The sequence below is a fragment of the Doryrhamphus excisus genome, chromosome 3, assembly GCF_030265055.1.
Source record: "Doryrhamphus excisus isolate RoL2022-K1 chromosome 3, RoL_Dexc_1.0, whole genome shotgun sequence".
NCBI classification, from domain to species: Eukaryota; Metazoa; Chordata; class Actinopteri; order Syngnathiformes; family Syngnathidae; genus Doryrhamphus; species Doryrhamphus excisus.
This window is the reverse complement of record NC_080468.1, coordinates 29,145,989-29,159,278: the sequence shown is the minus strand read 5'-3', so window position 1 is coordinate 29,159,278 and position 13,290 is coordinate 29,145,989. Positions and strand designations below refer to the sequence as shown.

The window sequence follows — 13,290 nt, the reverse complement described above, 5'->3', positions numbered from 1 at the left end:
AAACCAGAACAGAGGCAAAGAAGGAAACTAAGAGAGCTGTCACGAGGGGGTTAAGCCCGCTCGTGACAGTACCCCCCCCCCCTCAAGGACGGATCCCAGACGTCCAAAAAGTCCACAGACCAAGAGGGATGGGAGGCGGGGGGACCGGAGGTGGGTTGCTGGCCGGACCTCTCCGGAGGTCGGCCAGGGTGGCAGGGCCACGCAGGAGGGCGGCCTGAAGGGTGAGCAGCCCGAAGGGAACCGGGCTCCTCTGGAGGACGCCCATGACGGCAGGCCCAGCAGAAGCCATGGATGGACCCCTCTGGGGGGCGGCCAGGGTGGTGGGCCTGGCAGGGGAGGCCAGCCCGCCGTGGAAGAGGTGGCGCCGGAGGAGGCGGCGTGGCGTCTCGCCGTGGAAGAGGTTGCGCCGGAGGAGGCGGCGTGGCGTCCCGCCGTGGAAGAGGTGGCGCCGGAGGAGGCGGCGTGGCGTCCCGCCGTGGAAGAGGTGGCGCCGGAGGAGGCGGCGTGGCGTCCCGCCGTGGAAGAGGTGGCGCCGGAGGAGGCGGCGTGGCGTCCCGCCGTGGAAGAGGTGGCGCCGGAGGAGGCGGCGTGGCGTCCCGCCGTGGCATAGGTGGCGCCGGAGGAGGAGGCGTGGCGTCCCGCCGTGGCATCGGTGGCGCCGGAGGAGGAGGCGTGGCGTCCCGCCGTGGCATCGGTGACGCCGGAGGAGGAGGCGTGGAGTCCCGCCGTGGCATCGGTGACGCCGGAGGAGGAGGCGTGGCGTCCCGCCGTGGCATCGGTGACGCCGGAGGAGGAGGAGCGAGTCCTGGATCTTCGCTGGACTGTGGAGCAGAGGAACAGCAATGCGAGTCTTGGGCGAATGGTAACATACCGGACAGCACATCCCGGTTAGCTGCTATAACTGGTTGTGCTGGAGGTCCGGTGGGCTGTTCCTCCTCGGGCGACCAGCAGAGGGCATCATCCCCACACTCCACGGACAGGGTCTGATGTGCGTCCTCCGACGCACTGCTGGTCCTACTAGCCCCCCCTTCCGAAGGCGGATTCCAGACGCCGTATGCTGCTGGATGTGGAACCAGGGACGGGAGGAGGGGGACCTGGAGGAGGGTCTTGAGTTCAGCCCGCTCTGCTGCCCGGACCAGGTCTACAAGGGACCTCAGGCGGGGTTTGGGCTCTGGAGGGGTCTGGGGCATCAAGCCGCTGGACACGAGAGCCAGGGGATGCTGGGGCTTGGGGCTGCGCGGCTTGGGCACAGGAGGAATCCGGGGAGTCACGCAGCTTGGCACGGGAGCCAGGGTTTGGAGACCCTTGAGGCTGCGTGGCTTTGGGACTGGAGGAATCTGGGCCGTCATGCAGCTTGGCACGGGAGCCGGGGTTTGGGAACCCTTGAGACTGCGCGGCTTGGGGACAGGAGGAATCCGGGGCGTCACGCAGCATGGCACGGGAGCCGGGTTTTGGGAAACCTTGGAGCTGCGTGGCTTGGGCACTGGAGGAATCTGTGGCGCCACGCAGCTTGGCACGGGAGCCGGGGTTTGGGAACCCTTGGGGCTGCGTGGTTTGGGCACAGGAGGGGAACGTGTGCCACGGTCCTCTTCGTGTTGCATGGGGGGCAACAGGGAATCTGAAACGGTAGGCGGCTGGGGCTCAGCGGGCTGTCGTAACGGGGGCACCATCAATAGTGGTGTGATGGGCCGGCACACAGAGACAGCATGGGGGGTTAATTCCGCCTTGGCGTGGCATGGCGTGGAGGAAGGGGGTGCCCTCACCTTACAGCCACGTGAACCTTTTGCGGAGGTCGGCCGAGACGTGCGTCGGCGTCTTGGTCGGATAGGCTTGTCCATTGCGGGACCCGGATACACCCACGCCGTGGGGATGAGCGTGCCGTCCGGCCCCCAAACCATATCCTCCAGCTCCTCCGGGGTAAACATGGTTGATTCGTTCTCCATGGCCTTGAAGATCTGCCAAGTCCAGAAATCGCTCTCCGCGAGGTCGTCTTGTGGTGGCTTCATTCTGTCACGAGCCGGCTTGCGAGCTTTAAAGTTCGACCCCAGGATGCAGAGAGCAGGACCAAAAGTGTAGGAACAATGGATTTAATGGCATTTAAGCAATGTGGACAGCAACCACCGGCAAACCAAAAACAAAGACAGCAACTACAGGCAAACCTAACAAAGACAATGAAGCCACAAACAAAAGAGCACACACCTGAACTAAATAGGGAGAGTGGAAATTAGAGACAGGTGTGTGAAATGAGTCAGAGAAAGCAGAAGGGAACAAGAAAGGAAGTAGTACCAAAATAAGGGCATGAAAACCAGAACAGAGGCAAAGAAGGAAACTAAGAGAGCTGTCACGAGGGGGTTAAGCCCGCTCGTGACAGCATATCTTCAACTAGTTGGTAGGTACCATTCTCTGTCTATCTTGCTTCACACATTCCCATAATTAGGGCTGCACGATATTGGAAATTAGTGTGATATGGTGTCTAACTTTGCGATAACAATGTTATTGCGATTTTTTTTCTTCCTCCTAAAAATATAATCTGCATGAAGCATATTTTAAAAATCTATCTCAAAAATACAAAACAAGCAATTAAGCTCACAACTCAATTACTTTCAAACGTAGCAAAGAACTAATATTTACATTTATGTTTACCTTTATTTCATTATTTTGAAGAAAATCAAAATGACTTTGATGCAAAAGCTTTGACAAAACCTCAACATCTGCATTCAGTTTTTGGACCTGGAAAAATAAAATCTTTAAACATAAATTGCAGTTGGCAAGTTGGCCCTGCTGTTTTCTAGCTGTGTAATATAAACATTTATTTAGGCCAGCCTTGTTTCTTCAGTTTATTGATCCCTTTGAATACCTGGTACAGCCAAATGTGCATTTATTTGGACAGATATGATGATAGCTTATAAATAGCTAGAATAGCTTAGAAGAGTTTAATTGAAGAGATGATATCTAGCAACGTCCATGACGTTCGAACATTGATAGCTATATTATTATACCGGCAAAAAATGAAAGTTGGATGAGCTACTTTTGTTGTCACCACAGCGTGTCATAAGTTCAAATTCACCCAGTAAAGCTCATGTAGGACTCACTGGATGGACTGGACTACATGTCGGTGGTGCTAGCATAAAAATCCACTTCACCAGGTTCTGCCTTTACGGTGTTAAACACTTGGGAGCGACTTGGGAGAAATATGTTGGTGATGGCACCTGATATCTTCGGTAAACTCCTTTACCATTTCCAAAAAGCCCTCCTAACACACAGCATGAACGGAGCGTTTACATTTCGCTATACAACGGGTGTAGTTAAAGCGTTGTGTTGCTACGTTAACTGGCGATTCCAATTAACCTGGCCTGTTTTTGGAATGGGGTAGGAAACCGGAGTACTCGGAGAAAACCCATGCACGGGGGAGAACATGCAAACTCACACAGAGATGGGTGGAATTGAACCCGGGTCGCCTAGCTGTGAGGACTGTGCGCTAACCACTCGTCCGCCAACCAATGGTGATATTTTTTAGATATATCGTGCACGCTTACCCATTATGTTAACATTGAGGGCTCTAATTTCGTAGACCAGATGCAGGGGTAAGCAGCGCAGTCTGGCGCCGCACCGGGCACCCATTCCTCTGTCCCTACCAGCGGCACAAGTGGCACAGAGGGAGAAGAGAAGTCGTGAGAGGGTTTAGGGCAGGGGTGGGCAAACTTTTTGACTCGCGGGCCACTTTGATTTAACAAAATTGTCCCGGGGGGGGAGGGCAGAATATATATTTAATACACACTATTTTACGCTTATAATTCTGACAGTCCGCATTGAATTATTAGTCTAATTTTATCTGTAAATCATACAATCAGCTGTCACTATCAGACCACAGCAAATTACGAAATTTAATTTTACAGTTTTGTTTTTTCTGAATCAAACATCCGACTTGACTTATGTTGCCAGCTGTTGTTGAAATTGTTAAAATTTGAAATATTTAGAAGCAGTTGATGTTTGCTAAATAATCACTAATAAATACAATAAATCACTATATTGACAGTTACTATGGTACCCATTATGCCATGGTATGGTCATATCACCTCCTACTTCGGTACGTGACAAACAAAAAAACAAAACAAAAAAAACCTTAAACCATATTAGGAAAGCAGGAAGTGATCAAATTATTATGTCATTGTAGGGTCACATCACCTCGTACTTCGGTACGAGGTACATTATTAAAAAAAACAAAAAAAAAAACCTTAAACTGTATTATGGAAAGCAGGAAGTGAACAAATGTAACAGTTACTGATTGTAAAAGTACCAGATGGAGGGGTAGGATTTAACAAGATTTGCTTCTTCCTACTCCTTTTGGACATGTGGAACTGTGAACTGATTATGTGATGCATTCAATTGTAATCTGATGCATGTTCAAATGAAATAAAACCATGACCATAGAAAGCAACTGGCGGGCCGGATTCAAACGCTTAGTGGGCCGCATGTGGCCCCCGGGCCGTAGTTTGCCCACCCCTGGTTTAGGGCGAGTATCACGCCTGTAGAGGGCGCCCGTCTGCCATGTGCTGACTCCATGAGGATTTCGCGAGCCTGCCTTTTTGCCTTTTTTTCTGCCTTTTTTTCTGCCAGGCGCCCCCTGGAGAATACCATCCTGGGCACTCGCCCACATGGCCAGAGCTAGCACCACCACTGTTCACACTATTTATAGTCTTCAAGCTAACATTGGAAAGGGCCACTAGATGGCACCAAGTATAGTTTAATGACTTTATCCAAGATAGAAGATGGATTTTCTTCATTGATATTGACTTTGTGAGCAGTTCAAGGACGGTTAGCGTTTGGGTGTGATGATTACAGTTCACCTCTAGATGGCACAACTTGACCACAAATAACACAGAAATTGCAAATGTAATTCCATATAATACAATAATTTATGAATATTATAATTTACTTGAGGAGTTGTTTAATTTATGAGCAGTTCAAAGTTCGTATTTTTGCTGTAATGATGAACATTGGCCACCAGGTAGCAGCCTATCCAACACAGAATCAGAATCGTCTTTATTGTCATTGTATTGCATACAACTTAATTAGAGTGCAACTCCAAAGTGCATTTTGTAGAAAGTAAAAATAAGATTAAGAAAATGATCAAACTAAAACAAGGAATAACAATATAAATATAAATGTGGCAGGTGCCGTTCAGAATAAGTGTAAATATATGTACATCAAAAACAATAACCTATACAGTAACAAGATGTAGAATTGCAGTAACCAAAATGTGGAATTTCAGTAAACCAAATGTAGTATTGCACATATTGTACCCGAGTTTCACTTGAATGAATGAATCCTATTGCACATGAGTCCGGTATTGCACGTTTGAAGCTTATTGTACATAACAGTGAGGTAACAGGCTTGCTGGTGCATTGTTTTTCCAGTGCAACCTAAATAGGAGATGCATGAGCTGAATATGGAATGTACCCCAATGGGGTAGAAGCCAGTGCCTTGTTGTGCCACTCCCAAACCTGGGTAAATACAGAGGGTTGTGTCAGGAAAGGCATCCCATGTAAAATGTTGCCAAACCAACTTTGCAAATCAACAACACGACTTCCATGGCGAATCGATCGAGGCCTGGGTTAACAAGGACCGACATCGGTGATGTTCACCTACAGAGTGCCGGTGGAAATTGGGTTACTGTTGGTCAAAGAAGGAGAGCAGGAAGATGTGCCCGTAAGAAAAGAGAGAAGAGGAGCGCCAAGAGCCTAGAACTGAGAGTAGGGACTTTGAATGTTGGAACCATGACTGGGAAAGGTAGAGAGTTGGTTGACATGATGCAGAGGAGGAAGGTAGACATACTGTGTGTCAAGGAGACCAAGTGGAAAGGTAGCAAGGCCGGAGGTTTAGGAGCAGGGTTCAAGTTGTTCTATCATGGGTTAGATGGGAAGAGAAAGGGAGTAGGAGGAGTTGGTTAAGAATCTCCTAGAGGTAAAAAGAGTGTCAGATAGGGTGATGAGTCTGAAGCTAGAAATTGAAGGTGTGTTGTTCAATGTTGATAGTGGGTATGCCCCACAAGTAGGATGGGAGTTGGAGGAAAAAGATCAATTGTGTCTGGACCTTGATGAATTGATGCAGAGCATCCCTAGAAGAGAAAGAGTTGTCATTGGGGCAGACTGGTGTTGGTATTCAGGAGATAAACGCAGATACTGTCGGGAACAGTACCTTTGGACTGGCAGACCGGGGTGGTGGTCCCCCTTTTCAAGAAGGGTGACCGGAGGGTGTGTTCCAACTATAGGGGGATCACACTCCTCAGCCTCCCTGGGAAAGTCTATTCCAGGGTATTTGTTACAAGAGGTCCAATGCGGTTTTCGTCCTGGTCGTGGAACACTGGACCAGCTCTACACCCTCACAGGGGTGCTGGAGGTTGCATGGGAGTTTGCCCAACCAGTTTAGATGTGGAGCTGGAGGAGGTGGCCGGGGACGGGGAAGTCTGGGCTTCTCTACTGAGACTGCTGCCCCCTGCGACCCGGATAAGCGGAGGAAAATGAATGGATGGAACGCAGATGGTGGTTGACTTTGCCAAAAGGATGGAAATGGCTGTAGTGAAAACTTTCTTCCAGAAGAGAGAGGAACATTGGGTGACCTATAAGAGTGGAGGTAGGAGTACAAAGGTAGACTATAATTTGTGTAAACGCTGTCATGTGAAGGAGATCAGTGACTGCAAAGTAGTGGTAGGTGAAAGTGTAGCCAGAAGAGTAGAATGGCCAAACAAACTGTGTGGTTCGCACAGAAGTCCAGTAACATCACACCGCACGGGTTCTGATCAGGGAGGCCGTTCCTCCCAATCATGACCCTCCAGGTCACACTATCATTGCCCACATGGGTGTTGAAGTCTCCCAGTAGAACGACAGGTGCTCTCCAGCACCCCCCGATGGACTCCAAGAAGGCTGGGTACTCTGAGCTACCGTTTGGTGCGTCCTCACAAATGTCAGGAAGGACCCTCTCCCCAGCCCGAAGGCATAGGGAAATGACCCTCTTGTTCACCGGGGATGACTCCAACACAGAGCTGGGGGGCTATTAATAAGCCCACACCAGCTCGCTGCCGCTCCAGAGTAGAACAAGGTGCAGCTCCTCTCGAGGAGGAGAACCAAAACTGTGGGTCGAGGTGAGTCCGACTATATCTGATCGGAATGTCTCAACCTCTCGCACAAGTTCAGGCTCTTTCCCCACCAGAGAAGTGACATTCCATCTCCCAAGAACCAGATTTGGCTGCCGAAAACCAGGTCCAGGGTGAGGCCCAGGTATCCCAAATCCGGGCGAGGTGCGGTTCCTCCTCTTTGTTGTCATCATAAGGGTCTTCTGAATCACTCTTGGTCTGTCCCGTCACCTCGGACCTGTTTGCCTTGGGAGACCCTACCACGGCCAACATAGCTCCTCGGATCACTTGGGCACTCAAACCCCTCCACCACGATAAGGTGGTGATTCCTCAGAACCTCAGCATCCTCATCTCTGCTACCTCCAGTTCTGCTTCCTGTCTTTTCCTCAGTGGCACTGTCTCTAGACCAAACAACATGGCTGGTCTCACCACAGTTTTGTATACTCTTCTATCACACATCACGCCTGACACTTTTCACCACCCGTTCCATCCTGCCTGCACACGCTTCTTCACCTCCTTTTCACAATCTCCATTGTTCTGGACTGTTGACTCCAAGTACTTCAAATTTCCCACCTTCTGTATCACTTCTTCCTGTAACCTCACTCTTCCATTTGGGTCCCTCCCATTCACACACATATACTCCGACTTGCTGCGGCTAATCTTCATTCCTCTCCTGTCCTGGGCAAACCTCCACTCTTCTAGCATCTCCTCCACCTGTTCCCTACTCTCACTACAAATCCCAATGTCATCTGCAAACATCATAGTCATGGAGAAGCAAGCTCCTCTTGTAAGAATCCAAGCTTAGAGTTGCAGGCGGCTTGCCTTAGTGCAGAGTCCCTAGCTCGCCATTAAGCCTGGCCTATATAAAACAGGACCAATATAAATCAATGTGCACACAACACATTCTAATCAATCAATCATTTCCCTCATGCAGTGCAACACACCTTCTTTACATAGAGTTGATTGGATTGTCAATTGTGGCCTGTGGAATGTTGGTCCACTCCTCTTCAATGGCTGTGCAAAGTTGCTGGATATCAGTGGGAACTGGTACACGCTGTCGTATACGCCGGTCAAGCACATCCCAAACATGCTCAATGGGTGACATGCTCATGGGTGACGTACACTGCCCATGCAAGAACTGGGACATTTTCAGCTTCCAAGAATTGTGTACAGATCCTTGCAACATGGGGCCGTGCAATATCTTGCTGAAACATGAGGTAATGTTCATGGATGTATGGTTTCCTCAGGTTTCATCAAGGTATCTCATTCAAAATGTCATCCATAAAATGCATCTGAGTTCTTGGTCCATAACAGATGCCTGCCCATACCATGACCTCAACATCCCAACATTGCCAACATTGTCCCAACATTGATATCCATGTACATCACATGACATGTACTTTTAAAGTGTTTTTTTTCAGTCATTGTGCCCATTGTGCCAATGTGTCCATGGGGGGGGCTGCACGGTGAATGAGTGGTTAGCATGTTGGCCACACAGTCAGGAGATCAGGAAGACCTGGGTTGGAATCTCCGCTTGGGCGTCTCTGTGTGGAGTTTGCATGTTCATGTATATGTGCCCGGTGATTGGCTGGCCAACAATCCAGGGTGTACCCCGCTCTCACCCAAAGACAGCTGGGATAGGCTCCAGCATACCCCCACCCGACTGAGGATAAGCGACATAGAAGAGTGGGGATAAGTGGTCCCAACTTTCTTCCAGTTGTGCCAGTGTGTCCAGTTTTGACAGCCACCTTGTGTGTCATTGGAAAGATAAGATTTGGAGATGAAGTAGCTGCTCGGGACACTTTCCCTGACCCCCCGTTACCCCATAAAGTTGCCAAGTGAGAAATGTGCCTATGCACAACTTTAAGATTACCGAGCTGTCAGGCTTTGGGGCCGTTGTTTAGCTAGTGGCTAACTTATCTGTGGAAATGAAATGAAAAAAAAAAGCCATTTGGGAAGACGGAGGCGGAGTTGCTTTTGGCTCGGAGCTCTAGTCAAGTTGCTGACGACAGCGCTGACACATGCAGTCCGACAGAAACGTCTTCACAAGAAGTCAAACCAGGCATCCGTGCAGAGCGCAAACACAATAATATGATAAAATGTGTGAGCAGCATTCTTGTGCCATAAACGCATCACGATTAGAGACTCATGGGTCGGGTCTCGAAGTGTTCTGTCCCACCTCTGGAGCGCCATCATCATCGGGCCTCAAACCTTTCTATTTCAGCGCTGTACCGTGTGTATTTATAGCTGCCGGGGGCCTGTCACCTGACCACACTGCCTGCCTTTCATCAGCTGCGCCGCAAACAAACTCAAAGAGTTGTTAAAGCCTCAAACGCCTGTCGGCCGGCGTGACCGTGGCGAGCGCGACAAGCGAGGAAGAAACAAACGTCTGTCATGATAAACACGCTAAAAACAGGAGGTTTCATGCTAACTGTCATGCTAACTCTGTGCTAACGTTCCCACAATGTTACCACTCATTCGTTTTTAGCATTCTTAACATCATTGGAGGGAGGCTGCAATGCCAAAGCCCAGCAAGGTATATCGAGACCTAGACCTAGGTCCAGACCTAGGTCTAGAAGTAGGTCTAAGTCTAGAAGTAGGTCTAGACCTAGATCTACCTCTCTATACCTTACATCCGTACATTGACAAGAATTGATTGAGTGTTGATCGCTGATTACTATATTTATATGTATTATTATCCCGTTATATGTGTACTATGTATATGTGTAAGTGATCTGTAAGACTATTATTTCATGATGTTTTTAACAAGGTGGGTAAAATTGGTTCATGCAAACTAAGGGTGTGGAAAATAATCAATATTAATCGATACATCGATGCGCATCGGCTCATTCACTGGGTATGGATGCAGCTGACAGGTGAAATCTAGATTCATCGTGATGCATTTGTGGGTATCGGTAAAATACGATTCCGATTTTATTGTTCAACTTCACCCAATATGCTGTTCCCCAGGTGCCATGAATGCACCATCATTATTTCGCATTTTGTATTGAATACGGACAGAAGCCGTGAGGCACATACAACTACTAGTAAAACAGCATGGACGTTCGTAGCAAGCAGCCGCGATGAAGTTTCTATTTTTAACCCCCCCCCCCCGAATTCCATTTTTTTCCCTTTGTTTATTTGCATCATGTTGAATTGCATCATTCATTCCTTCATTTTCTACCACTTTTCCTCATGAGGGTCGCGGGGGTGCTGGAGCCTATCCCAGCTGTCTTCGGGCGAGAGGCGGGGTACACCCTGGACTGGTGGCCAGCCAATCACAGGGCACATATAGACAAACAACCATTCACACTCGCATTCATACCTATGGACAATTTGGAGTGGCCAATTAACCTAGCATGTTTTTGGAATGTGGGAGGAAACCGGAGTACCCGGAGAAAACCCACGCATGCACGGGGAGAACATGCAAACTCCACACAGAGATGGCCGAGGGCGGGGACCGAACCCTGGTCTCCTCGCTGTGAGGTCTGCGCACTAACCACCAGACCGCCGTGCCGCCCGGAATTGCATCATATCGCAAGAAATTGTACCATATCATATCAGATTGCTTTGATGTGAACTAAATGATTATCGCATCGTATCACATTGTATCGTATCACATTGTATCGTATCACATTGTATCGTATCACATCGGGAACAGGGTGCATCGTATCGCATCGTATCACCAGAAAATTCCATGTATCGTTAAAAGTATGGTATCGCTGGCAGTGCATGGAGATTTACGTATATCGAATCGTCCTCAGTGCTGAGATTCCCACCCCTAATGCAAACATGCAATGATGGCAAACAGGGGAATCATTACCAAGTGACTTGATCTCACCAGCCAAATTAGATGAGAACAGACGGGGAAAAAATACGAGCAGTGACACAACGAGCCGTATTCAGCTCTCTGGTAGAATACACAGCCTACGAAACAAGTTGAAGATTCCAACGTGCATACTGCAGCATATTGACAGGGGTGTAATATTTGACCATGGCCATACAGATGATTCCATGTAGCCACTGTGCAGGTGTACCTAATGTAGTGGCCAGTCAATGGGTTACTGTTAACACTGTCTGTTTACTGCCAACAGAAAAATTGCTAAATTCTTATATTGTGGGTGGCACGCCTGTTTTATGATGACTTTGTGGAATAAGACAAAAATAAATTTCAAGGAAAATAGCACTCATGCTACCCCTGATGCATAAGTGGCTGACGTAACACAAGCCTGCACAGCGCTGTCCTGTCAAATGCACTGTACGTTACAACAACACAAGTGTACCCACTAAGTTTAGATCCAAACCCAAATGGAGGCCACCTGAAGAAAACCTAAGAAAGTGGAGGCAGTGTGAGACGTTTTGAACTTGCCAATTGCACTCTGTACGTGAATGGGGCACCGCTCAGCTCCTCTGTGGCTGCGTGTGATTGGCCAACCACAGAGCGTGAAGAGCGAATACATAATGAGCACTTATTTACACATGAATACGGGTAATAACAAACTGTACTCCTTTCATACTCATATCCAGCAAAAATGCATTATGCCTAACAGATACTGGTTTGTAACAAGGCTCCACCCTCACATAGACACCATGGATACATAAAGAACAAAGAGTCCACTAGACATACGTATATGCAAATGTCCTTGCCATGGAGGGCATCATGGAATTGTAGAAATCATTGTGGACAAAAAGGTTCATCCTGAACATGGAAATTGGATATATGGATATTGAGTCCAAGACCTCAAATGAGCAAAATGTTTGGTCCCCAGGGTGCATCCACTGTTCCAAATGATACCTGACTTCTTTTGCCAATGGGAGCACCTGACTGAAGATTTGTGACCTGAGTAGTTTGTTGAAAGGATCGCTTCACCTGACAGTCATGTGATCGATTTTCATCAGCACCACTCAAACTTTCAAAATGACTTCAAACTCATTTTGGGGGATTTGGCTGATGGTCATGTGACATACCTTGTATCAGCCACTTGTTGATGAAGGGCACAAAAAAGGAAAGGGCTGGTGTGATGAGGAAAATGAATAATGGCGAGGAAAAGGGAGCGTGGTGAGGAAGAGGAGGAGGAGGAGGAGTAGGAGGGGTTGAAGTGAGCGAGCAAGGACGCAAGGGAGGCTAAATCCTCACGCTCTTATTTTCCCACCACACATGCCGACAGAGGAAGGATGACAAGGTGAGAAGAGGCGGACAAACTTCCTCCAAAAAATCAACAGGATGCGGACCTGCTAGTCCACCGCTGACCCGGCGGATCTTATTCCTGATGCTTCCTGCCAAGAACTCCACTCTCATGCTGGTTTCATCCTGATTATCCTCATCCCCATCCTCATCCTCACCGCTGGACTTCCTGCACGCACGCAAGAAAACTTTGTTGACTTCCCATGGATGCTCGGCTCTGGACGAGGGACCAGGGAAGGGTGGCGGTGGCCGGGAAGTGGAAGCGTTAACTGCCATCACCCCCCCCCCCCCCACCCATGTCCCTCCTCATCCCAAACATCAGAACCAGACACCGGAGCACAAAAGAATCAAAAGGAGAGTATTGAGTGTGTCTTGGCACGGCTGGGGGCCAGGAAGCTACGTGAATGCTGGAAGCTCTCAACTCCGACAAGTGACCGACGTTGGGAGGCGGGATGGAGTGGTGGGGGTTATTGCTCGATGACCATGGGAAGCCCAGGTGAGCACGCACGCACACACACACACACACACACACACAGCAGCTTAACAATTGACCATTAAAAGCCAAATGATGTTCAAGTGGAAGAATGGTGTAAGAGTGGAATATAAACATAATATACATATACGTATACATACATATATATATACATACATATACATATATACATATACATCTATAATATATATACATATACATCTATAATAAGTAGGGGAAATCTCTTTGTGATGTGCAACTAAAACGATATTTACATAAAATTATTGGAAATGTGGGCCATTATTAAAAAAAATACAGTCAGCAAGCATATTTTTGTATGACTTTTTATTTATTATTAGCATATTAGCTTTTAAACTCGCCCACAAACGTTCAGCAAATACAAAATGTGAGCAAGTGAGACCTCTCACACTAACATGTTTTTGTTTATTTGTGTCAGCTCAAAATAAGATGTGTTTATGATATTGGATTTAAATTGTTTGT

At 48.1% G+C, this 13,290-nt stretch overlaps 1 protein-coding gene across 2 annotated transcripts in view; it reads left to right on the top strand.

Annotated features, from left to right (window-relative positions):
- The window catches only part of LOC131126084 (glutamate receptor ionotropic, NMDA 2C-like), a 100,891-nt gene that overhangs the window by 31,394 nt on the left and 56,207 nt on the right, over positions 1 to 13,290 (top strand). The window contains exon 1 of one of the 2 annotated variants that reach the window (XM_058068266.1): positions 12,301 to 12,813. The exons of the other annotated variant lie outside the window; for it this stretch is intronic. The gene's annotated coding sequence lies outside the window, so the exon portion shown is untranslated. Of the gene's footprint in view, positions 1 to 12,300; positions 12,814 to 13,290 lie in introns of those variants that run through there. 2 annotated transcript variants of the gene reach the window in all.